Raw genomic sequence first — 25,690 nt, 5'->3', positions numbered from 1 at the left:
TGATGTTAGATCACAATACCTTAAATAAAACTGGTGTCTGGAAGATGCAGGTTTCTAAAAGCTCCCGGGTATAGCTGATCCAACTTTTTCACTTGAGTGCAAAAACTTTTCATATCTTCATTTCCTGAATTCACTTTGATCTTGGTCTTTTAAAAATATCAGTAGATAGTATTCTATATAATTTTCAATTTCATCAGCTTATTCAGTTTTCCGGATAGCAGTTTCCTATCTTTTCCACTGTTCTTTCAAACCAGCCGTACACTCAGCATACCAAAATAGTTAGCAGTCTTGTTACTCTGTGAACTTTGCAACAGCCAGAAGGAGACCTAGACCATAAAAGTTTTTTTTATAAAATCATAGTACATAGGAGAGAAACAACCTGGTTGATTCATTCTTTGAGCTTGGATAAGTCTGCTGACAACTAAAAGTTTAGAAATGCAGTTTCAGCTGAACAACTTAATGTTTTTATGTATCGCCAACTTAGCTTTTGCAGTAACTATTAAAATTCCAAACAATCAGTAAGATATTAAAGTTAAATTAAAAATGCCTGCACACTCCTTTCAAATGCTACAGCTCATAAACCAGATGTGATGTCTGAGTTGGCAAAAAAGGATAAGGCACACGGACTAGATGAGCTGCATCTCAGCATCCGTGATGATCAGGCCAGTAAACTTGTACATCCCTGACTGATATTATCAATATTATTACTGGCCAGTGCAGAAGTGGATCAGAACTGGAAGATGATAATTGAAGTACCCTTGTAAAACATTAAAGGCAGCAGAAGGAAGAATCCAAGGAACTGCATGTCTATTAGTTTAACAGTAGTGGTATAGAAAGTCACAAAGAAAATCCTTAGGAAAAAGCTAGTTGTATGTCTGGAGAACAGCAATCTGCAGGACAACAACCAATATGGCTTTATGATCAGAAACACTTATCAGTCAGACTTGATTTAGCTTGGTGACAGAGTTACTCAAGAACTTTGCAGGCCCCTGCAGACTTGGTCCGGCACATGCAGCTGTTAAGAAAATTACAGTGTATGTATGTGTGTGGGGGCGGGTGGGGGGGGGGGTGGAAGAAGTATGCAACTGATATGATCATATAAGGGGAGCATTTTAGGTTTTTTGAGGGTTTACTACATGAAAATAGGGAGTATAAACTAGTTATAAGTAAACTGCACTGCGTTAATTAAAATTGTACTATGCTAATGTTTGCTTAAATTGTTAATATTTTGCAAATAATTAAATCTTGAATCTACATGCCACTCAGATTTGGGGAAATTGAGATGGGGAAGATATATATTTGATGCTTCCTTTTTAATGACATACTTTAAGGATGTGGCAAGCAATGTTTGATAAGGACTACAAGGTTATGTATGTAGATTTCTTGTCATTTTGCTACATTTAATATAATCACAAAATCTGTGCAATTAAGTCTTGTGTGGGTTAGGGGAATGCAGGCATGACTGAAATAGTGCATTGCTGTTTGGTTGAACGGTAGGACTCAGAGGGCTGTGTTGAGATAGACAATGTTAGGAATAAGAAAAGTGACCTATACGTTATGCAGTCATCAGTCATGGTCCATCAGTCTTTAATGTGCACATTTCTGAAATATCTAAGAGAACAGAAAACTGGAACACTTTATTTACTGATTACACTATGGCGGGTGCACCATTGGAGTATCTGAGTGAAGAGGCTATGGGATGATTTGAAAATGTTGACCAAGTCAACTGAGAGATGTTAGTTGCATTTTAAAGCTGACAAATGCAAAGTACTGCTTATGGGCTACATTAACCATGGTGTGAAGTGTCAGACAAAGTGGGATTTGTCGGTGTTGATCACACACACTCTCAGACAGGCACACACACGCGCGCGCGCGCGCACACACACACACACACACACACACACACACACACACACACACACACACACACACACTCTGTTTTGCTGCAATTATAAGTACTGCTTAAGGGCTGCATCGATCACAGTGTGAAGTATCAAATAAAGTAGAAATCCTAGCAGCAAAGCAGGAATTGTGGGTATTGATCACAAATGGATTGAGGTGTGAAGGGCAAACTGACAGTCAGTGGCAGCAGTGAACAGAATTCTGGGGTATATCCTTTGGATAGATTCCAAATGCAGAGAAGCAATGCACCTGCTGTTTGAGGCTCTGTTCAAGCCATACCATTTGTACATTGTACATTTTTATAGGTTTTACAAAATACATGCCTCACACTGCTTGAAGGACTCCAGTGAAAAACTGCCAGAAGGCGATGTGGCAAGAAATGGAAGTGGGCATGTCCAGAGAGTAGGGGAGGTGGAGCTGTTATTAGAGACTAGAGTTGATATCAACAGCATTACATTCATGCTGCATCAGTTACTCTTTAATAGGTCACCCTGAACAGGAAATATGAGGGACAGTGTCACATACAGCAGATATAAGCACTGACTACTTCTTGGCTGTATGAAGGTACTCCTCTGAGAGAATAGTAGATCCATAAAACACACTACCAAAATGGGTAGTGAAGGACTTCATGGAAGCACTGAAGAGGTCATGGGATATCAAAACAAAGGGTAAGAAGAAGAGTGAGATGGGGAAGAAAAACAATTTTAAATGCACAGACTATAAAGGGAAGTTGTTTCACCCTGCCATGAATAACATGTGCTATAACATAAATATTGTAGAAGGCAAAGCATACAAAGCATATCACAACATATGTGTCTAGAAAACAGCCTAAACAGTGAATGCTAATAGTGTAATGATGTTCCACAGGCTAAGATAAAAGCCACTTTAATATGGCATATAGTCAAGGCCAAAAAATGCATGCATTCAAATATACATTGAAGCTGTTCAATGTGGTTTTGCACAGAAGAAGAAAGACAATGCTAGATATTTAATTATGCAGTAGTTTCTGACCTTCAGGTAGATAATGAATTTAAATAGGACATGTACTTCTATAGGATGCATGTGCCTCTAGTTCTGTGAGGCCATCTGAGTTTAGTCATTGGAAATCTGTAGTATAGACTTAAGCACAGTTGTGGACAGTATATGTAATTGTAGTTATGACTTACTGTATGTGCTGCTTGAACTAGGACATACATAACAGCAGTGTAGGTGGGCCACTGTGTGTTCTGAATATGGTACAGGCAAGGCTAGCAGCTGGCTTAGAGTATTAAGTAACTGTTAAGGAGCTGTTTTCTGTGGTCCATTAGTGCAAGGTTTGATTCGATCAGCTTCCATTGCCTAATTGTGTGACTCTGAGTAAGTCACTTAACCAGATGCTGCTCTTGAGCTGAGTCTGGAAAAAGTCCATGAAGATTAGTGCTGTACCCCAAAAAATAAATAAAAATAAAACATACACAACTACCGACCCACATTGTTAAGCTCGGTATTTATATTACTCCGGTACATGTCATGGAGGGAGGCAAAGACAGACATCACAGAGGAAAGGACTGAGATCTCATTACTAATATACACTGGGCTAGGCAAAGAGTTTCAGACTGTGATTCCTGTATGTCTATACTGCAAATCTGTAGAATGTGTAATCTCACTGTGTTACTCTGAAGACAACAGCATAAACAATGTAATTTATTTATTTATTTATTTATTTATTTTATTTATTTATTTTACATTTGTTGACCGGGCTAGTCTAACTGGATATATGTCCATTTTCAGTAGAGGCCCGAGGAGAAAAGCTCCGAGACAATAACAAGGACAGAAACAAAGAATGGTGAAAGGAATGACAGCCCATTGGAAGGTCTAGGTTCTGTAGCCCTCATCTAGTGTCTAATGTTTTCAAGACTCAACAGCATTGCTCTTCTTCCACTATTTGTATCTGACACATGCCTGATATTGGGTACAACTTCTATGTGAGATATGTCCAACATAGGCTGCCACAGACGCTATCTGTATCTGAGGCATGTATGAGTTTGGCTGCTGCCACAGTCACTACTTATATCTGAGACATGTCTGACACAGGCTGCCACATTTACTTAAGGTTAATATATACTGACAATATACATATAATTTTTTTATGAGAATGTCAGTGAGGGCATATCAGCATTCATTGTACACATAGCAATAACATGTCAGAGATTAGCATCCCGGAGTGGTTAGGTTTGAAGCGGTGCAGGAAGCTTGACAATTTTGGTGAAAAGGTGGAAGCAGCCATTCTCATGAAAGCTAAGATGGAATATGGATTGGCCCTGTTAAGACATGGAGCCATGTGGGCACATCGTAAATGTCTGTGGTGCAGGTGACTGCTGATGTTAATACAGTTGAAGGCTGCACACAGTTAAGACACACATACATGATAATGCCAGGAAGAGGCACAGGATACTCAGAAAGAGATGCCAGTGTAGCTGCTCCTAGTTATGTCCCATCCCTCATAACAGGATGTTACAGACCATCAGAAAGATGGCTAGAGTGGGGTGAAAGGGTCAGCTGTCCCAAGTGCAAGCTTTTAGAGAGCACTATTGTCATTTACTGATGAGACGCACATGCAGTATCAGCACTCCTTTAAAGCTGTGAGGATAGCGTGGTTTCATAAATGAATGCCAGTACTGCAATTGTGGCTGCAGTTAGAAGCGCAGTGTGCTGGTAATACTAAACCAAAGCAAGATGTTTGTTAAACATGCAGCAGACAGATTGCTACAGTTACATAAGACATTTTTTTAGCTTTCAAGCTTTGGTTAATAGGGCACAAGTCTGGGAACTGTCCAAGGCACCAGATGACCTAGTTCTGATTCTGCAGACCCTACCTCAAGGTAGGAATGAAGTGTACTCATAAAGAAAGCTCTACTCTGCATTCTATCACACGATTATTGGGTATCTAAGAGTCCACATGCCTTTGTATATTTCACAATCCTAGCTCTGTCACCTGACTTTTTTATAGTGAATTACTGACCAAAGTGATTCAAATCAAAACCATACAGTCTGTGATTTATTTCTTCCTTGTTATAAAGATAAGCAACCTTTACTTTTCTGAAGCTGACTTGGTAAATTGTAAAAATGGTTTACAGTAATCAAGCTGACTTGGTAAATTGTAAAAATGGTTTACAGTAATCATAGTACCATGTAACAAAGACATTGATGCCCTTCATTTGATGTACAAATCATTAATGTTCATCTCTAATTAAAATAATAGTTACTCTTAAAATATATATTATATTATATTATATTATATTTAATTAGCTTTATAAGTTAGATTAAGCCTTGCATGTCATGTTTAGGATGTACAAGGGTCTGGAAGTTTCCCACTAGTAAATACTTTTGAATCTCATTTCTCAGTTTAACATACATTGCATGCTTCACCACATTTGATAATATTGACTGTTTTATGGCTCCTTATCTAGCTTCATATTGTACCAGGTTTGCACGCATTATAGTTATGGCACATTAAATAGTTAGGCGCACAGTTGTTAATTATTGAAGGTAAACTGCGCCAAAAGAACTAGAAGGTTGCACCATATCCTGACCTCTGATTCATAAAAATATATAACATTTATTCATTTATCTCACCAAAATACTTAAATGGCCTGTATATTTTCCCCTGCATGTGTCCTTTTAAGGAGCATTGTTATGAGTTGGTTGGGACTATGGAATTTGAGGAATATTTGTAACTGTGACTGGAGTAAAACTTGCCCTAAATTTGTCAGCTAAGATATCAATTATCAACTATTTCATTTGGGTCAGAGTGAGCAGCATTGTTGTGGACTGGGTTCAAACTTTGCTGGCTGTTACTTCTTAGCTTCCTGACATAATTATAGAGGATGTTGTAGTTATTTTTGATATTATTACTAATTCATATTCAGCTCTGAGTATCTCAATGGCACCCCAGGCTCTTTGCTAGTTTGCTTAAATGTATTCATCAGATGTGCAGAATGAGAGCTAATAACTTTTGTTTCCTTTCCTAATCTTCCCACTAGTACCTTACTCATCTCCATCCCAACCTCTTCCTTTCTCCTCCTCTGTCTTTATTTTCATTGCTACTATGGCATGGTTTATTATGTATTGCTCGTGAATTTCTACCTCATCCATCATTTTTAGAGTTTCCTATTTCCGTAGTATTCACCTGGCTTGAATCAAGCAGTTTCTATTAAATATGTACTCTGTTCAGGATCTTTTTCTCTCCATATATCCTCCAGTCTCCTTCTGTCATGTTCCTTTCTAAGCCTCTTTTCACCTTAATACTGTACTCTCTCTCTCTCTCTCTCTCTCTCTTGCCAAATAATCTTCTTTCTTGGGGTCTAGTATGACACTGATGTCCCCTCCAATGATGTCCTCTTCAGCCTTTTTTATCGGATTCCATTCATCAAATAACCTGCTGCAAAAGTCCTCTTTGTCCTTGTTTGGGGTAAACTGATTTCCTATTGTCCATCTCCTTCCATTTATTCTTATTTCCAAATGATCCGTTCCCCTCCGCTTTTCTATACCCTTTCAGTAACTACATGTGATTCCCTTCTGAAAAGGGTGTCCACTTCCCTCTCACCACTTCCCTTTTTTATTGTGTGTTTCTCCCTTAGAGTACTGTGGATTCATGACCTTCACTCCCTCCCTTTAATTTATTCCCATGTAGCAGTAATACATCCCTCTGCATCCTACTCATTCTTCTGTGTACTTTTTCCTTTTGATTAGGTGCAAAGCCCGTCTTCCAACGTACTACTTTCAGTGTGCATTCAGTCCCTTCTATTTTTTTTTTTTTTTTTTTGGTTTTGTACCCCTCCTTCCCTATGAACAGTTCTCCTCTCTCAGGGCTTTCTTTCCTAGATGGTCCTTCTTTCTTTTGGCCTGCACTTGACCCCCTCCACAGAGTTCGATTTGTTGTCTTCCAACCTGTGATTTGAATGCATCTAGATTTGGAACAATCACCTTGTCCCTTTTTTCCATTTCTCTTTTGGCCCCTTCCTTCTTGCTTTCACTTCTCCGTGATGGTCTCTTGTCTTTTGTTTGCCCTTGTTTATCTTTCCCTTTTCCCTTAGTTGCTACTTGTTTCTTTTGGAATTGGTTATATTTCTGTGACAGTTTCATGCATTCCATTTTACTCTGCTTAATATACATTGCAGTTGAATCTAAGACTAGTCCTTAATTATTTGTTTCCCCACTTCCTCCATTTTTTCATTCAGGTGTGTGATGACACTTATATCATAGAAAAAAACATGTAATAGCATTCTGCCCATTTCCATATCTGTACCTATTTGTATGCCCTCCCTTTATCCAGTACATTTATGCTCCCACCTGATCAAAATGCATTAAACAACTCATTTTTAAATAGTGCCCCATGTTCACAGATTTAAGTAGTCCTTTCCAGTCTCATTTAATCCTTTTTTCAGTTCTTTTAGCATGCAATCATAACCCAATGCCTGCATATGATGGAGTTTACTCAGTACATCCACTCAGTCCTTTAAATCTTGCACTGCCTTTCATTTTTTTCTCTCATCACTCCTTATACGACTGGGCTATCCAGTTCTTGATGACTTCCCTTTTCCTGGCCTTCTCTGGCCTAATTTCCTACTACTGTTCACTTTTGCTTTTCTTACTTGTTCCTTTTACCGGTCCAGCACTGGCCATCTGAATCCCATGAGGCTTCAACAGCAGTGTCTCCTCTATGACACTTTGCTTTTCTGCTTCCTGTATTTCTGTTCCTACATCTGCTGCAATTACTGTCAGGCCATCCTCTTCTGATGGATCTCTGCTTTGACCAGCTTCTTGTTCTTTCTACCATATATTTGTTGTGCACTCTTCTGTTTTCTTGTTTCATCCTATAATTCTGTCATCTGCTATACTCAGGATCTTGTCCCCTCTCCCCAACATATTGTATGGACATCCTGCGTGCTTTTACTTCCCCTTTAGTCCCTTTTCCCACAGGTGCATCTATATCAGATGTTCTCTGTGATGACTGTTAACTCTACTTCTTTTCTAGCCCTTCAGAAGTTTGTAAGCCAGTCCAGTTTGGGTGGGTTATTTCAATTTATTTATTTCTGTCTTGCTGTGGCTCCAGTTTCCGCTGTGTCCAATCTCCATAACAACAGCATGTGTCTACCTCTATATGGAACCTGTGTGTCTGTCTGTACTTCTATATTATAGTGAAGATAGTGGGATAGTTAACCCATACAGGAATTTCCTGGGCTTTCATTTTCCCCAACAAGTTAGCCATCCCTTTTCTTAGTTTATGCAGTGAATTGGAACACTTCTTCACCAGTTTTACAAGCATGCAATTAAAGGGTATCATTTTTAGAGCTCTGGCTTGTCACATAATTTCTTCATTAAGTTTATAGCTATACAGGATAGCATGCATCTAGGCTGCCCTCTTCTTGCACCTCCCTTTTGACTAACTCTGTGGATTTTTTCCATTATCGGTTCTTGTAATCTGAGTAAGTGAAATCTCATTTCCACAATCTCAACACCATTCTTTCCAGAGGTTTGCAGCAAGGTGCTATACTTGGGAGAACAAAGGCTAGTTGAGCCATAGGAGAGTGTTTTATTAGTTGTACAAGGGAGTTAGCATTTATGATGCCAAGGAAGCATTGGGTATGCCAGTCATTGATGGTGCAAGTCAGCCCATTTATTAATGGATAGCTGAAGTCTCCCGATAGAGGCATGTTGGGATTTATATAGACTTTGGCTAAGGCACTGAGCTAGCTATCATGGTCAGAACTGGACATACATGGTGATCTATATTAGGTATGAAGGGGTAATTAATCTTATTTAGTGTCATTTGAACATCTAATAAATGAAATGTGGGGTCCTGAGTAATCAGTCATTAGGTGATAACATTTGTGACAAACATTGATACTCCGTAGCTATTGCCAATAGGTGTAAAGAGATCAGAAGCACTACACCTAAGAACAGAGGAGTGGTTTTATTGCTTTGAAGCTGTTTCTCTGTAACTACAAATATAGGAAAGTATTCAAGTTGCAGTATTGCCTCAGTTTCAGGCATTATTTGTTAAGACTCCTATCAGTGAGTAGAACCACTATTCTGAATTAGACTTCACAATCGTTTGAATGAAAAACCGATGGACTCTGTCTTAAAAAAGGTACTAGTAGGACAGCAGATATTTTAGCTACACTATGAAAGCCTTTGTAGTACAGGTGTAGGCCATCCTTGGCAAAGCAGGAAGGCTTGCTAGGTATCTCTTTCCAAGTTGACACCTACTGGACCTCCACAGAATGAAACCAGCTATATAACCAGTTATTAAGACCAATATAATCATCTTGCCTTGAATCTCAGTATCATCTTGGGTGATGGTAAAATAGCACACAAGACTGGTGTCTTTCCTGCCCAGCAAGATCAAACATATTTTTCTGCATGTTCCCCTGAATAGCACTCCTTAGATTATTCACCACTACATGCACTAACACCATGTCATAACCACATTTACCAGGAAAGAGATCTCTGAGAGTCCTTGTTATATCCGGGATCCTGGCTCCAGAAAGACAGCTTACCATCATCCTATTCTTATCAAGCCTGGAGAAGGCTGTGCCAGTATATCTGACAATAGAGTTACCTTTTATCGTATATCTGACAGTAGAGTTACATTTTACTAAAACATTACCATGTGTGGATGAAACCTTACTGGACTTTTAAGATTTGTCCAGACTCTTGTGACTATTAGAGGCATGTGTACTGGCTATGGTCCTGTCGGGTGAAGGGGACTTTGTTGCTGCATGAACTAATGGCTGACATTTTTTTAATCTTTGGCCTGGAATGCTTACACAGTTTTCTCTTCACATCCTCAGCATTACTTGGTGTAGTGGAGATGTCCTGCACTATAGGTCTGCTCTGTTCTACTTACAAAATGTGTTTTCAGATAAAAAGGTGGCCTCCAAGTCCAATAAATACATAAAACTCTTGCACACTGAATATTTCTGAAGTAACAATAAATGGTTTTCAGTAAGCATGAGAGAGTTGTTATGCTACCCAGAGCCATTGGTGACTCATTTGTTGCCATTTGCTGCTCCTTGATCTGGCTGCCAAGGAGGAGAAGCACCTACTCTTCATGAGAGCAAAAAAAAAAAAAAAAAAAAAAAACAAGGCCCATTCTCCAATCTGACACTCCTTCTTTGTATCCTAAGGATGAATGCTAAGTCCTAACACCTTCCTGCTCTACTCTCACATTTAGGGGAATACAGTTGGAAAAAATGAATCATGCCTTGTCATGCCTTGTGCATGGGGTGGCTGCTCCATTCACCCCACCCTAGCTACACTTCTGATACTGCCTAAAATGCCTATTGTTGTTCATGTGATTACACAAGGGGCATTAGCTGACTAAGCTTCATTAGCAGCCAGGGCAGTCAAAGGGATATGAAAAAGCAGAACAGCCTAACATCTGCTCTAGTGTTACAAGACAGAAGAGTAAAACGGATTGATCTAGAAAATGCTGGTAATATGGGATGTGGCTGAAGGATGCAAGATATGCTGTGTCTTTCGGCTTTTCCCAGTTAGGGGTCACCACAGCGGAACTCCGGTCCGCTAATGATTGGCAGTAGATTTTTACATGCCAAGTTGCCGGCCCTGACGCACAACCTTCAATGAAGGTACGCCCATTCATGCATGTTTCCAGACATAAGATTCTCTAGCTGAGAATCGAACGGGACAACGTCTTACTATGAGGCAAAAATGCTACCGCAGCACCACCACCGTAGTTTGAAGGATGCAAGATAGAATGATGCAAGATATAAGTGTTACTATTCACAAGTGCACAAAATGTAAATGTGACAGCAATATGTAGCAACCACAATTAGTAACACATGGCAAATTTAAATCAGATAATCTGACTGTTGTCCAACAGATTCAAGAGCAGTAACTGACATCAATAGCTTCAAACACTGGAACAATCAGTACATGCAACAATGCAAACATAGCAATGATTAAAAGTGGTAAAATCAATAGGAAAAAATATAGGTCAGTTCCTTCTCAACCTAACTAGTAGCTGCAAAAGGCAACAAATAGTCTAACCCAATGGATCCAGGTGCAGAAACTGTGGAGCAATATCCATAAATAGTCTAAATGAATAGTTCCGGGTGCAGTAACTGTAAAGCAAATCATAACAGTGTAATAACAATACAGCAATTAGCATAATCAGCAAAATTATATCCTATAGTGAAATTCAACACACTCTAGTACAGTACTGTAAAGCAGTAAATACTTCAACTGCTGTGACAATACAGCATTCAGTGACAAATACGAGTGCAACAACACCAGTGATCAAAAAAACGAAATTAGTAACTGAAATAATAGATTAATTTGTTTTTTTATCCACCTAGACTAGTAACTGGTAGCAATGCAATATTACCTGAAACAGTACCAACAGCATTGCAGCAATACCTGATATTGCCAGTAATGAACAACAATGCAACAGAAGCAGCACATTATAAAATGCAGTAATACTTCAATCATTAGTCTTGTCTGAGACTTCAGTTCTTGGGTCTAGTTTTTATGATTTTTTTTTGTATATTTTGTATTCTGTACCAAGGAAAGAACATAGATGATTTTTTTATATTCTGCCTATTCACTGCTCAGCCACTGCATTCATTCTGCCCCTCCCCTCCACCCACCCTGGGTACTAATGTAGTTTACTACTAGTGAACCTAGGCATCTGACTCCACAAAGGGTGAAGCCTAGTGGCTAGTTTCAATGGGGCCAGGGAGTAAGGATTCAGAGAAAAAGGTGGAGAGGCACTAGGAGCCATTATTCTATGTCAACTGGTAAGAATCCCTGTCTTAAAAGCAGCAAAGTGTGGTGGTGTCAGGCAAGCAGGCACAGTACAAACTTTTGCATGCCTTACACTAGCACCTGTCACTTCCCCATTCCTACTACATTATTAGTACCAGTTCTTATGTACCAGGCAGGCAGTAGATGTTGTACTATTTCCCCTCAGGATACTTGTAATTGCAAATGGCAACTTCTCCGTATCCCTCATCCAACCCTTCCAGAGCCCAGGCTCATTTTCTAACCCAAACCACTGCAGATGCAAACGATCACCTTGTCTCTGCGCCAGCAGACCAGCAAAAAACAAAAACGCATTATTTATTTTATTTGCTTTGTTTCCTATCATCATGGTTGATTTCATGTTCAGTTTCAGTTGAAAATGATGAATGTGCATCAACACCATTTTTCTGGTGAACACAAGATCCAAACATTGTTATCTATAGTTTTTGTAACAGAACAGTCATTATGTTCAAATCTCCTCCATGACTGAAAATGAAAGTTAATAATTATCATGCCTAAAATATCTTAAAAAAAAGAATAAAAGAAAAAAGAAAAGAAAAATAAAACATACATAAGCTAACCAAAATAAATAAATAAATAAAATAAAATAAAAAACTCTGTAAACTCACACATGCACCTTTATTTCGAGTCATGTGCTATCTGAAGTTAACACCCACTTTTGTAGCATTTAATGCTTTATGATTTAACATGAGTTCTGGATCGGATTTATAAGCTTTCATTAAAAAGATTTGTACATCAAGTGCTAAGGATATGCTGGAACCGAGCTGTTCCTGTGATTTACATGAGCTATAAATGATGGTTGTTTTTTGGACTGTACGTTCTAGCTTGGTTCAGCATTCAACCTCTATGACATTTCCAAGAAGAGTTATTTTCCTTCTTTTTTATTATTAAAACTGTTCTGGATGGATCTTCAGGGAAGGTAGTGCAAGCAAAAAATAGGCTGTCATTTGAAAGTATCAGAATTCATAAATTTCAGTCTTGTTCCTCCCACTCAGTCCTTTTCAATTTCTTGCCAAGCCTTCCAAGATAAATTAGTTTCTGTATCCAGAGGACATAGTGAAATATTCTTTTTTTATATACTATATTCAGATATTACTTCCTTCCCTTGCAGTGCAGTAGATTACAAAACAATGCTTCATAATCAATATCCTTTCATATCATAGGAAAAATCGTCTGGGGAAGTCAACCTGCATTTTAGCATTAATTCCAAATAATCACTTAAACTTAGTCTTCATAGGCCATAAGCGTACCTCTGCTGATCGCCTATGTGTAGTTTCAAATGCCATTGTAGCCTATTTTTGAAAATATTGGCAGTTATTTATGTACTACTGCACATCACATATGGAAGACTTATGGTTGTTTGGCAACTTATGCAGTACAGCTTTTTGCACATCTAGCATGGCCATGATTCATTCATGCCTGTAGCACTTAAGCAGCAAATTAATACACATTTCTCCATTATCTGCAAAGCTTCTAGAAGCATCACACAGACTTCTGTATGTGTAAAGGCAGAGTAATGCCTTCATTAGTAAGCTCTACATTATACTGTATAGATACACCTTAATTCTATAATTGAAAAAGTGGTTGGCCTTGCCAACATAATAACTGGAACACACATCACATACAGCAAGATAGATAACATTCAAAGTGCCACAGTCAGCATGAAAATTAAAATTAAACTTCTGTCCCTTGTCTGGACATATAAATGATCACACACTCTAATAAAAATCACTTCTTCAGGGATAGAATTAAGGAGAATTTATACAGTATAAATAGACGAAACATTAAGAATGCACTTGGTAAGCATGTGGTTAATGAAGGTCCTATACATTCCTTTAAATTCTTTGTTTTGGAGCTATATTTACCTAATATTAGAGGAGGAGATGTGAGAAATTGTACTAAGAATCTTGAGATTAAATGGATTTTGATACGGATTAAATGAGTTTATACCTTTAAGACCTGTACTGTGATCATGTAATATCCATGTTTGTTCTAATCACTTCCAAGAATGTAAAATCAATACAGGTCAGCAAGGCTGAAATAAGTTTGTAAAACAAAATGCAAGTACAAGACGTGTGGATCTCTAATCTATACTCTGTTTTATGGCTGTAGGTTTATCAGTGTATGTGGAGATGTGTGTGGTATTCAGTCACACAGTTGTACAGTAATGCCATTAATTGATTGCTTGTTTTTAGAAGTACCTTCTGATGTTTACTTTTTCTATAGTATCTCAGTTAAACTCAATCTGCTGACACATGCTAAAAATATAAGGTAGATAAATGCATTGTCTATCATTATTCAAGAGTTTTACAACATTAGAGGAAGTGAGATGTGCATTAGCTCATATGGTTGCACAACATGCCCATGTGAATGTTTGATGAATATGGATGGGTTTGAATCTCAGTAGATACCATTTCAGATAATATTTTGCCAGTTTATTTATTTATTTTACATTTTTTACCAGAAGTGTCTGATTGGGCCAGGGGCCCGTGGGAGATCTATACTTGGTTGGTACATTATGTAGTACAGCTTTTTATGCACCTAGCATTTCCATGATGGATTGATGTCTGTAGAGTTTAATCCATGGATGACTACAGATATCTTGGTTATTCACAAAGTATCTAGAAACGTCATGCTTCTATCAATAAGGCTATATGTGTAAATGCTGAGTCACGTATTCATATGCTTAATATACAGTTTGAATTACAAACTATTATGTTATAATCCATTAGTTTTTAACACTGACTGCCCTCCTACCTAAATTATATGTTTATGCATTAAATACCACAGATGAACATTAATTCCCTTAATGTGCGGTTGTAAGTTTTAAGTGCAGTCACGTTTTGTCTGCAATAATTCTCATGCATGTGCCATATTAAGAGTAACACAGTCATGATGGAACATGCAACATGTGTTATTGTTTCATGTCAGGGCTAGGTAGCATGTAATACTTGTTATTTTGTTATTGTACATAGCAATAATTAAATATTGACCTTACACAATCCGTCCTTTGCAGTAATACATTGTTTTCCTGTTTGCAGGTGATGAAGACCGTGCCTGAAATTGTTTGTTGTGCATAGAGTATATGCAGAGACTTGAGGAGCAGCAGAAGGAAAGAGGTATGTGCTATCACTGTTAACATTTCTTTCCCTAGGAAGACTCATAATATAGTTATAACTTCAGGTTTAAATGTATATTCTACAGACCTTCAGGCTCATGTTAATACCAGACTACCTATAATGCATCTGCGAGGTAAGAGTAATAGTCATTGATTTATTGTAATAACAGTATGAATTTAAGTTAAATGTCTTTAGAGTTAGTGTATCAACAGGATGTTTTGATAACTGGAAATTATATGATATTTGGCGCAACCTAATCCCAGGCACTTGTGTGTTACTGTCATAGTGCTTTTGGCTGGAAGGTTTCACTTTATGTACTGTTATTGCTGTTTGAATAGCAGGTTATGGTAACTGTGTATGTCTGGCAGTGGTTCCACTGAATATTATGTTGTGCATAATCTGCCTGTTCTGTTATTGAATGAGTGTCTGCTGTAAACACTCTGAATGCTGTTGGCAAACATTTATGGGCATGTACTTGAGATCTACATGTCTTGTAATGCTGTATAACTGAACTATGATGGTTTGTTTAACACAAAATTACATACCGTCTGTGATCTTTGTTGTGAAACAAGACACTCATGGTTTTCTGGTATGTCTGAATTGTTACATACCATAATAATGATCATCATTACATTGTTTTAATTGTGCAGGCACATATATTAGTATAATACAAACATAGGTGGTGACAATGATACATTTGTTGAGGGATAGTAATGTGTGTGCTATACGCAAAAAATATAGATGTCACATGATGTTGCTGTCCTTGTGACTGTCTAGTTGTTATAAGCTTTTCTATTCCATTCCAATTATTAATCAGTATTGAAAACTCCAACCAAGCTAAAACTTCCACTGAGTGAACTCTCAAAACTCTTGTATCAGAGGCACATGGGATATATGCAAATGACCATTATGAACATCAGGTGTTTCAGTTACATGGCAATTTTGAATGCCCACCACGTATTTCTTTTTAAGTTATTTCAATGGACAATTTCGGGCAAATAAATCCAAACCCCACTAGCTAAGAATATGCATATTTCAGCCTTGTTCTGACCTCATCAACACAGTATAAGCAGAGTGTTTGACAAAGCATAAGAAATACAGGGCTGTTATACCCAGTTGATGTCCATTACCGTTAGGGTGACTGCAAAATATCCCAACTAATAAACTAAAACAAAGAGTGAGAAGGTCACACAGAAAAAACAGTCAGTGAAAACTAAACAAAAACTCCAGCCAAGTTAGAACTTCCACTGAGTGACCTCTCAAACCTCTTGTGTCAGAGGCACATATGATATATGCAAATGGCCCTTATGAACATCAAGTGTGCCGTTCCAATTATAGGATGTTGTGATGTCACCCATTAACCATGCCATATTGTTATCTAATTTACATATACCTTTTAAGTGTACCACTTCTTGTTCTATTTACAATATATTTAAAACAAACATAATTTATTCATGAGATGTCAACATGATACATTACTTGCACATAAAAATATATTATAGTGGATGGGCACACTGGCCCACACATGGCCTTCTATTCATATCAATATATGGATATTAGAACTTTGGGAATGCTGCACAATCATGACAGTGCACTTGTTACTATCACAAATTTGTGTTTGTGTTTTTTTCTTATATTAAGTATACATTGACCTTATGGGCCATATCTTCTAAAAATTAAGTTGTAAAAACAAATGCACTCTAAGTATTGTTTCTGTGAACTTGTAATGATGCCACCATGCTGTTTTCCATATCTAGTTATTAACAGTATAAGCACAAATGTGCAGGCATTGCATATGTCATGATTTTTTGATATACATCATAATGGACACTGATGATGTCATGTGTGGCATTACGTTAATGATCCAGTATAACACACATTACCAGATTATATATACAGTAACCAATCTGATTTACATGATCGTGCTGTAATTGCTGCGTACGTTGCTCAATATGAGCAGGGGTGTTACTCTTTAATTGTGTGTGTGTGTGTGTGTGTGTGTGTGTGTGTGTGTGTGTGTGTGTGTGTGTGTGTGTGCGCACGCATGCTTATACATGTGGTGCAGCATAGTATTGCTATGTCCAATGCACTCTTGCCCTGTATGTAACAGATATGACTGCTGTAGTTAGCATAATGCAAGTGAGACACAATTATTCTGCTTGTGTTGTTCTGACATATACTTAGGTGGGATGATAGCATCTCACATAATACATCATTCCAATGGTTCTCACATAACAGACTGAGGTCAGTCTAGTGTGTTTATTTGCTTACATTATCCATGTGTATGCACTGCACCCGTTTCTGTATTGGTTGCTGCTGTCTAATGTCTGTTCAGCAGCATGACAGGTCTTTGCTTATGTGATATACATAACATTGTTTAGTTATGTTGTCACACTGGTATGATGGTCCTGTGTGTGGCATACTGGCAAATATTGTGCCATATAGTATTACATTACTATGACTAGTACATATTAACATGTATCTTTGCATACTGGGCTGACATTCACTGATCCTTTAATGAATATATGAAGGTGATGCTTTCTTTAGCATCATTCATGACTCCCTTATTTGTCCATGTCATTGATAATGATAGCACCTGTTATATTATGTTGACATGGCAGTAGATATATATATATATATATATATATATATATATATATATATATATATATATATATATATATATATATATGTGTGTGTTTTTGTGTGTGTGTGTGTGTGTGCGTGTGTGTGTGTATGTGTGTTTGTGGATGTGTTACTCAAAAGTACTTTTGTTGTATTCCTATGCATTGTGCTGTTTAACTGTTGCATAACTATTGTGTTTTTGTCATTTTGAACACTGATATATTTCTTTATTTTGTTTTATTTTATTTAACATTTGATAACTGGGAAAGTTCGATTGGAGAAAGTCCTTTTCAGTGGAGGCCCAGCGAGGAAAGCTCTATGTTAATGAACAATAGTTATTACAAAAATTGGAGAATACACAAATAGCATTCACAGAAGTTAATAAATACAATTTTTGAAGTGTTATGATATGCAGAATTCATACATGGAAGTTAATATATACAATTCTACAATGTTGGCAAGGTGTCATGATACAGAGAGGTTTACACTAAAATACAAATTATATTCATGGAAGCAATTATATACAGATTTACAAGTTTGGGAAGGCATCATGATACTTAGGATAGTTTATCACACATATTTTAAGTCTGAGAGATTTCTTAAATTAGGTAAGTCAGAGAGACATACAGGAAGTCTTGCATGGAACAAGTTGATTCCACTGTGGAGGTTATGTGCCCTGTGGAAAAGCTAATAGATTAAGAGAGAGTAGACAGTTACTGGTTAGTAAGTGTGGAATTTAGTTGAGGAAGGAAAGTAGAAAAGCCCCCCCCCCAGACATCTTTACTGAATCATCACTTGTGGCATATGGTCAATTCACATAAATACTAAAGCAATCACCCTTCAGTTAGAGTAATGTTTTATAAAGGATTGGTCCTGGCCAGAAGTGGCACAAGAGCAGAGCCATGTATCGGCCAGGTGCGTTATTAAGGATTTTTTGAATTATTATTGAGGTTGTAGCTGTTAAGTTGGTGGCTAGTTATGAAATTTGAGTAGAAGGACTCACCTGCTGTATTATTTGCTTTAGTTTCATCCAGGAGGAGTTTATTATTGGAGCATAAAACTCTGCTACTGGTGTAGGAATGAAGTAGTTTTTTTAGAGCAGGGTTTTATTCAGGATGATGCAGAATTTTAGGGGCTAGAGCAGGTTGGTTATAAAGGATGATCTGTGGAAATTCTAACCATTTAAGTTGCTTTAGGGCTATATAGTGGTGAGACCTATAGGGAAAATTGATAACAAACCTGGCAGTGTTATTGTCAAATGCCTCAAATTTTGCAAAGTCTGTTTTTCTTAGATTAGTGAGAACTGGAGAAGCATAAGTTAGTGTTGAGAGGAGGTGTGTGCATACTATTGATTTTTTAGTTGATCTTGTAAGAAATTGCTTGTTTCTGTATAGGACACCCAGTTTTTTGTGGACCTCCTTTATGGTTTTGGAGATGTGAATATCAAGTCTCGTATTGCAGTCGATGTTGACCCCAAGTAGTTTAGTGTGGGTGAAAGGTGAGATAATTGTGTTATTTGTGGATGTGATGTTGAATGGATGGGATGGTGGAGTGTACCTAGTTGGGTCCAAGAACGGTAGTTTAGTTTTATTGGGGTTAAGAATAAGCTGGGAGTTAGAGAGCCAAGATTCGGCAGAGAGAAAGGAGGCTTGTGTTGGTGAATGAAGTTCTCGAAGGGAAGAAGCAGCAAATATTAATGTGGAGTTGTCTGCATTTTGGATGACAGTAGCATGTAGTGTAGAGGTGTGAAGGTTGTTAGTAAAAATAGAGAATAGTAGGGGACCAAGAATAGAGCCTTGAAGAACACGTAAAGTAACTGGAAGTAGGGTGGAAAGGTCTTCCTGCCATAGAACTGCTTGCTGTTGACCTGATAGATAGCTCTGAAATTAAGCAATAGTAGGTTCACTGAGATTTAGATCAGACAGGACAACAATAAGTTTCTTGTGTGCTGCTGTGTTGAATGCCTTACAGAAGTCCAGAAAGATTGCAGATATAAATTTTCCATTGTTTCTGTGGTTATTAACTGTGTCTTTGAATGATATTAGGGCAGTGGTGGTGCTATGAAATGGCTGAAATCGGTGTTGTGTATTAGACAGGAGTTTGTGAGTATTAAGATGTTCAATGATTTGTGTATGTATGCACCTCTTTTGGATTTTAGATGGGGAGAAAGAATGGCGATGGGACGATAGTTTGTCAGTTCTATTGAATTACCTCCTTTGTGGAGTTTACTTATATGGAATATTTTCCAGACATCAGGGACTAGGTTTTCAGATATAGATCTGTTAATAAAAATGGCTACAGGGTAGACATGACCATTCACTATGCCCATGTGCCATACGTTGGCCATATGCTTCAATGTATCTTGCAAGGAGTTGAGTCTATCCTGTGTTATGGACACATCCATGTGCACTGTGTCTGCTTAGATAGGTTGTTCTGTGCTTACTTTCTTTTGCTGAATTTCCTCACTGATGTATGCCTGTGTTTTCTATCGCACTATAGTTTATTTCTTCATGGTTCACATATACATGGCATATGTTATTTATATGTTTACCTTCCTGTATGCTATCATCATTGTCACGTAGGTGAACTGGTACAATGTTACCTTGTGTCACCATGTTTGGTATCATACACATACATGCAAGGTGGTGATAACTGAATTGATTCATCACTGGTCATGTTGTACTTATGTGCTGCACATTACACAAAGATTTCTATGCTTCCTGCCTATGCACAGGCTGACATTCCTTCATTTACTTTATATTCCATGGCAATGATGTGTGCATGTATGATGAAACTTCTTCCCGATTAGATCATGATATTCCATTGCATGTCACACATAGACATTGTCTACCTGACAACCCGTCTATGTTGCCTCTGATATGGCATATGTCTTTGGCATATGGATCATATTTTGCCTTTGACTGTGCTGTGTACATTTATTTGTGTACTACATGGCCACATTAATCCTTTACTAATTGCTACAGTACTGCTGTTTGGAATTGTGCTTGGTTACTTGCCTTTTGCAAACAGGGTTTGAGATTCTAGTCTGTCCTCCACTTGTCTTATTCTGCATTCCTCATCCTTCATGTTGCTTGGCTTATAATTGCACTGCTCATAGCCTAGTAAATGATTGTATTCAGCATCTACTGGTACTGCAATGATTGCACTTCCCATTTAGTGCTTGGCAACACATACCTAATATCGTTCATACACAATCTGGTACGACTGTCACACAGTTTGCAGCATCTCAGTAAGGATTTCTGCATCAGTACATATGTAGTTTTGCATTCTACCATGGCTGGTATGCATCTCTACCCTGTTTATCAATTTTCTTTTACACGTGTTGGATAGTCTTTATGTGTGCTGTCTGTGTACCTTACCACTCCTTTAAGTGTATTTCCAGCCTTTGTCTGTCATGTCTTGTGATATTTGTTATATGTTTATACCCGCACCTTTACCCTGCTCCTCTTTCCGTGTCCTTTCCATTCCTTCTATTCTTCAAAAAGAAAAGAAAACGGGGCCTCCCCCAAAAAAATTACCATGCTCCAATGACTCTCACTCATCAGTCAGACCTTATTATTCCATTAAACCTCTTGTGTGTCCCTCTTCTTCAACCTCATCCCACATCTGTTTTTCTACCACCATATTTCCTTAGATGTATATGTTATTTATATTCTCTGCACATGTCCCTCACCCATTGTTTAATTAATAAAATTATTTCTACAAATTACAGTGATATCCATCAGTGTTTCTGTATATTTGCCACCTTCCAGACAGACTGATGTACATTTCTATTCTTTCAGTACTTTTCATCTATTACTGAAAGTTCCATTTACCACTTCGATGGCATAGAGGGATAATGCCATGACTGTGACCCAGGTAATCTGGGTTCAGCTAGCATGTCAGGTAACTGAAGAACTGGCATGGAGAGATAGGTGTGCCCATCCCAGGGGGGTGTGGTACATGGCTTCTCTTGACAATGATTCCTAGTGGAGGCTGAGGATTTCACCAGAGGAGGCATGACATACCCACATTGCATGCCAACCCTAGACCATATGACAAGCTACAAAGGGGAGTGGGGGAAATAGGATAGGCCTAAGTTGCTCTACACCAATAGTCAACTCCTCCCTGATTAGATCCAATCACAAACTAATCACCTTGGAAATCCACATCCCTCCCACCCACCCCCACCCCTTCAAAGGTAACCACTATGAAAAACTTTTCCAAAGCTAACTTTGGGCTCCTAAAAACAGATGTGGCTAACTTCATGGCACCCATGCAAATGGAGAATAGTTGCATGACCACTGAATCATACACCAGTGCACTGTATGAACACTTACACAAATGCATGGATCTTGCCATACCCAATAGAGCCAAGATGCTCTCCTTCAAAAAAAGGAAGCCAGTCTGGTGGTCCCCTGTCATAAACAAACTCCAGAGTAAATCCAGCGGGCATCAAGTAGCTGAAAGACCCAGGACAGACAGGGCATGAGGGCCAGGCCAGTAACAATGGAGTGCAGGAAGGGAGAAAAATATTACTGAAAGCTCCACTGAGCTTCTAGAATTTCTATAGATGTGCATTGGTAATGCACATATACATTTCACTTTATGAGCAACTTTTCTTGCCATACAGATTTGACATGACTGCTTCATGTTGCTCTAGGTATTCCCCATACACTAAGGCATATTTGCATATTACTTAGTTATCCACTATTTTTGTGTAGATCCCAGCACACTCCACTGAATTCCACAAACTTTATGTAATCCGACCCAACCCTAAATATTCTTTAAGCAAATCCAGGTAGTTCATAATGTATATTGCCAAGGTCATGATAAATTAACCTTAAGATTCTCCAGTGTTACTATTAATGTAAAACAATGATATATCTAGTTTCACTAATAACTATTTTTGTTCCATAACATGCTGCTTCTTGTATATAAGATCTAAGTCGTCAGATATAAATGAAGGCAAATACTGAAATCATGCATACCGAGGTGTCCACGAGGATGATGCTTCTAGCTTTAGGTAGACAGGAAGTTTTCATACAAATGAACATAAGACACATCTTGAAAAAAATGATTAAAAACAGGAATTGTTGCTTATTCCTAAATGAAATGCAGTGTTGTGTTTTGATATGAATGATGATTGATATATCATTGATAATATAGCTGTAAATGTTATCTGGTGTTTTCACCAGAAGTGTGGTTAAACAACTTGATTAGTTAATTGTTGGCAGATTTTTCTGTAACTCTTTGACAAATCGAAATCTAGCTTTTCATTAGAATTTTGCTTTTTTTTTTTTAATTTTACTTTTAGAGAGACTAGATCTTACCTTGGATTATATATGAGGGCACTTCCAAAGCTGACTTTCAAAGGTGTGACAGGTAATGGGTGTCTCGGGCATTGTCAGAATTAATTCAGGCTCACAGAAAATGCATCTATTTTTGTTGTGACCTTATGCGTCTGTAAGAGATGTTAATATAGCCAGAATATGACATGACCTCATCTGTGAGGGGTTCTAGTATATGTAGAATGTAATATGGCTTTGTACCTGAAATGTACTATTGTATTTTATTCTTTGCCAAATATTACATGAGTTTATTTATCCATAACAGGTATTAATCCACACAGACTATGGCATGGCATTATCTGTGAGAGGTGTTTGTTTATCCAGAAATTTGAAGCAACTCAGCAGTACCACTACCCAGTGAACACACACACACACACACACACACACACACACACACACACACACACACACACACACACACACACACACACACACACTCACCTACTAAGCATATGAAGGGGCATTGTCAAATATAACCACAAAAATCATCTCCTGTACCTCTTAAACCAATAGTCTCATCAAAACCAGAATCTAATACATGTTAAACATCATCAGTCTCTTAATAACCTCAGTAAATCCCATATACAGAATCACTGCAGCATGGCAGAAAGGAAAGTTAGTAATAACAAATCACCTAGAGTTAAGTCTGAAACAGACCAAACCTGAATGATCATAAATCAGACATTGCAACATGACAACCCCAAAAAACATTCAAATAATTTTGGATTCCATTGTGCATAAAACATATAAAGGGGCCAATATGTGATTTTTTTAAGAATTACAATTATAATATTCAGAGTTCTAAAGTTGTATAGCACAAACTTCTTTATTCTTCTTCACTGTTGTTGGCTTTTGTGACAAATCTGTCAAATGCCATGTCACTGTAAGTGATAAAACAATACAACACTTAGACAAAATGACAAACAATGTGTTGTTCTGTTGGACTAAACCTCCTATAGTCTCCATACAAGAAAACTCCCTCCATTGCTGATGTAATGATTTTAGATTTGGTTTATCAAGTTTGTCAGCTAAAAAAATCAGGCTGCAGTATTATGTGCATCTAGCATCAAGTACAAATGTGGATGCTTGTGTCTTGGACTGACTGCAGTAGGTATATTTTCCAGATAAAATATCTCACTGCATATACAGGATGATTGTCACGCAGGCTGACGATCCACTGGTTATGCTTTGCATGATAAAATGGGAAATAAGAAAGGCTGAAAGCTGGCAAGGGGAAATGCAATCTGTGGCACATTTCTAAGACAAGGAAGATTACAAATAATTTGTAAGACCATGAAAAATAGAAGTAATATGAAAGTATTGTGATAATGTGTTTTTTTTGTATTTTAATAGTGAAAGTAGCTTTTGTACTAGATAATAACTCTGACAATAAAACTGATGTTCATTATTTATTTTATGTAACTATTTATTTGACATTTGTTTACTGGGAAGTCTGACTGGGCGCAAGACCCATTTTCAGAGGAGGCCTGAGGAGAAAAGCTCCACAAGTAACACAAAACAAATTAAACAGATGCCAAAGAAAATACAAAACAATATCAAATCGTACATAGATAATAGTGATACAATTATAAACTGAGAGCTGAAAGTACCACAAGTAATACAGACAAGTTAGACAGGTGCAAAAAAAATGCAAAACAATATCAAATCTTACATAGTTAAAAATGATACAATAATAAGCAGAGAGCTTAAAATACCTGGTGGAGAAAACGTTTTTCACAGTTAATGAACTTAATATAGTATATTAATTATTTAATTAGTGATTAAATGAATTTAGCATAACATGCTATATGAGAGAGTTTGGAAAGATGAAACTGATATGGATAGGGTAGAGTAGATGCATGGGGTAGCTAAAAACAGTACTGGAAGAGTAGAATGAGTTTGGTTAAGTCAGTAAGATGAAGTCAAAGGAAAGATGAGATAATAGGAGTAATAACCAGAAGAAGGAGAAAAGCAGAAAGGATCAGGAATAAGAGGTGGGTAGCTAGTCAGGTCTGGAGCATGGTCATAATCAATTAGTGTATAAGTGTTTTTTGGCATGGTTAGTGGCAGTGTGCAGATTGTTAGTGAAGATAATGAAGAGAAGAGGACCTACTACAGAGTCTTGAGGTACCCCCAGGGTAACCAGGAGCAGGGGGGAGAGGTCATTTTGCCATTTTTCAGTTTGCTGGCAGTCAGATAGGCTTGGAACCAAGTAAGCACTGAGTGGCTAAGTTTTAGGTCAGAAAGTATGGATAGTATCTTTTGCTGTGAAGTTGTATCAAATACCTTAGAGAGATCTAAGAAGATAGCTGAGACTAGTTTCCCTTCATTTGTATATTGATTGATGGTGTTGGTGAAGATCATAAAGGTAGTTATGGTGCTGAAGCCGGGCCAAAAGCCATGTTGTCTGTTGGCTAGTAAATTGTTAGTTAAGAGATAGTTAAAGATTTATGAGTGTATGCATTTTTCTAATATTTTGGATAGCAAGGATAAAACAGCTATTTGCCTATAATTAGAACGTTCGGTTGAGTCACCTTCCTTGTGTAAGGGGATTATGTATTACAGTTTCCAGATAGAGGGAACTTGGTTCTCTGTGATGGAATGATTGATGTGAATGGAGATTGGGAGGGAGATGTCTTCAGCAGAAAGTTTCAGATATTCAGCTGGTAAATTATCAGCTGCTAAGGTAGTTGATTTAAGTTTTTAAAATAGTTTTTTGATGGTATCTGTTGGGACAGACTGAAAGCAAAAGGAATTGTTATTGTGGTATGATGTTAAGGGCACAGTTGGAGGAGTAGAACTGTTGTTTTGGATGAGTGAGAGTATGGATTCAGTGAATTATTGGTTAAACTATGTTGCAATGCT

The 25,690-nt window shown here is 37.7% G+C and overlaps 1 protein-coding gene across 13 annotated transcripts in view; it reads left to right on the top strand.

Moving 5' to 3' along the window:
- The window catches only part of LRRC3B (leucine rich repeat containing 3B), a 795,604-nt gene that overhangs the window by 465,929 nt on the left and 303,985 nt on the right, over positions 1-25,690 (top strand). For 7 of the 13 annotated variants that reach the window (XM_044064764.1, XM_044064769.1, XM_044064770.1 and 4 more), the window contains 2 exons: positions 14,772-14,849; positions 22,792-22,859. The exons of 1 other annotated variant lie outside the window; for it this stretch is intronic. The gene's annotated coding sequence lies outside the window, so the exon portion shown is untranslated. 5 more of the 13 variants (XM_044064771.1, XM_044064772.1, XM_044064773.1 and 2 more) reach the window with 5 other exon arrangements.

This window comes from Protopterus annectens, chromosome 3.part0 (genome assembly GCF_019279795.1).
Source record: "Protopterus annectens isolate FY-2018-M chromosome 3.part0, PAN1.0, whole genome shotgun sequence".
NCBI lineage: Eukaryota > Metazoa > Chordata > Ceratodontiformes > Protopteridae > Protopterus > Protopterus annectens.
Note: the sequence above shows the minus strand (reverse complement) of the source record. Positions and strands in the feature narration are given on the sequence as shown.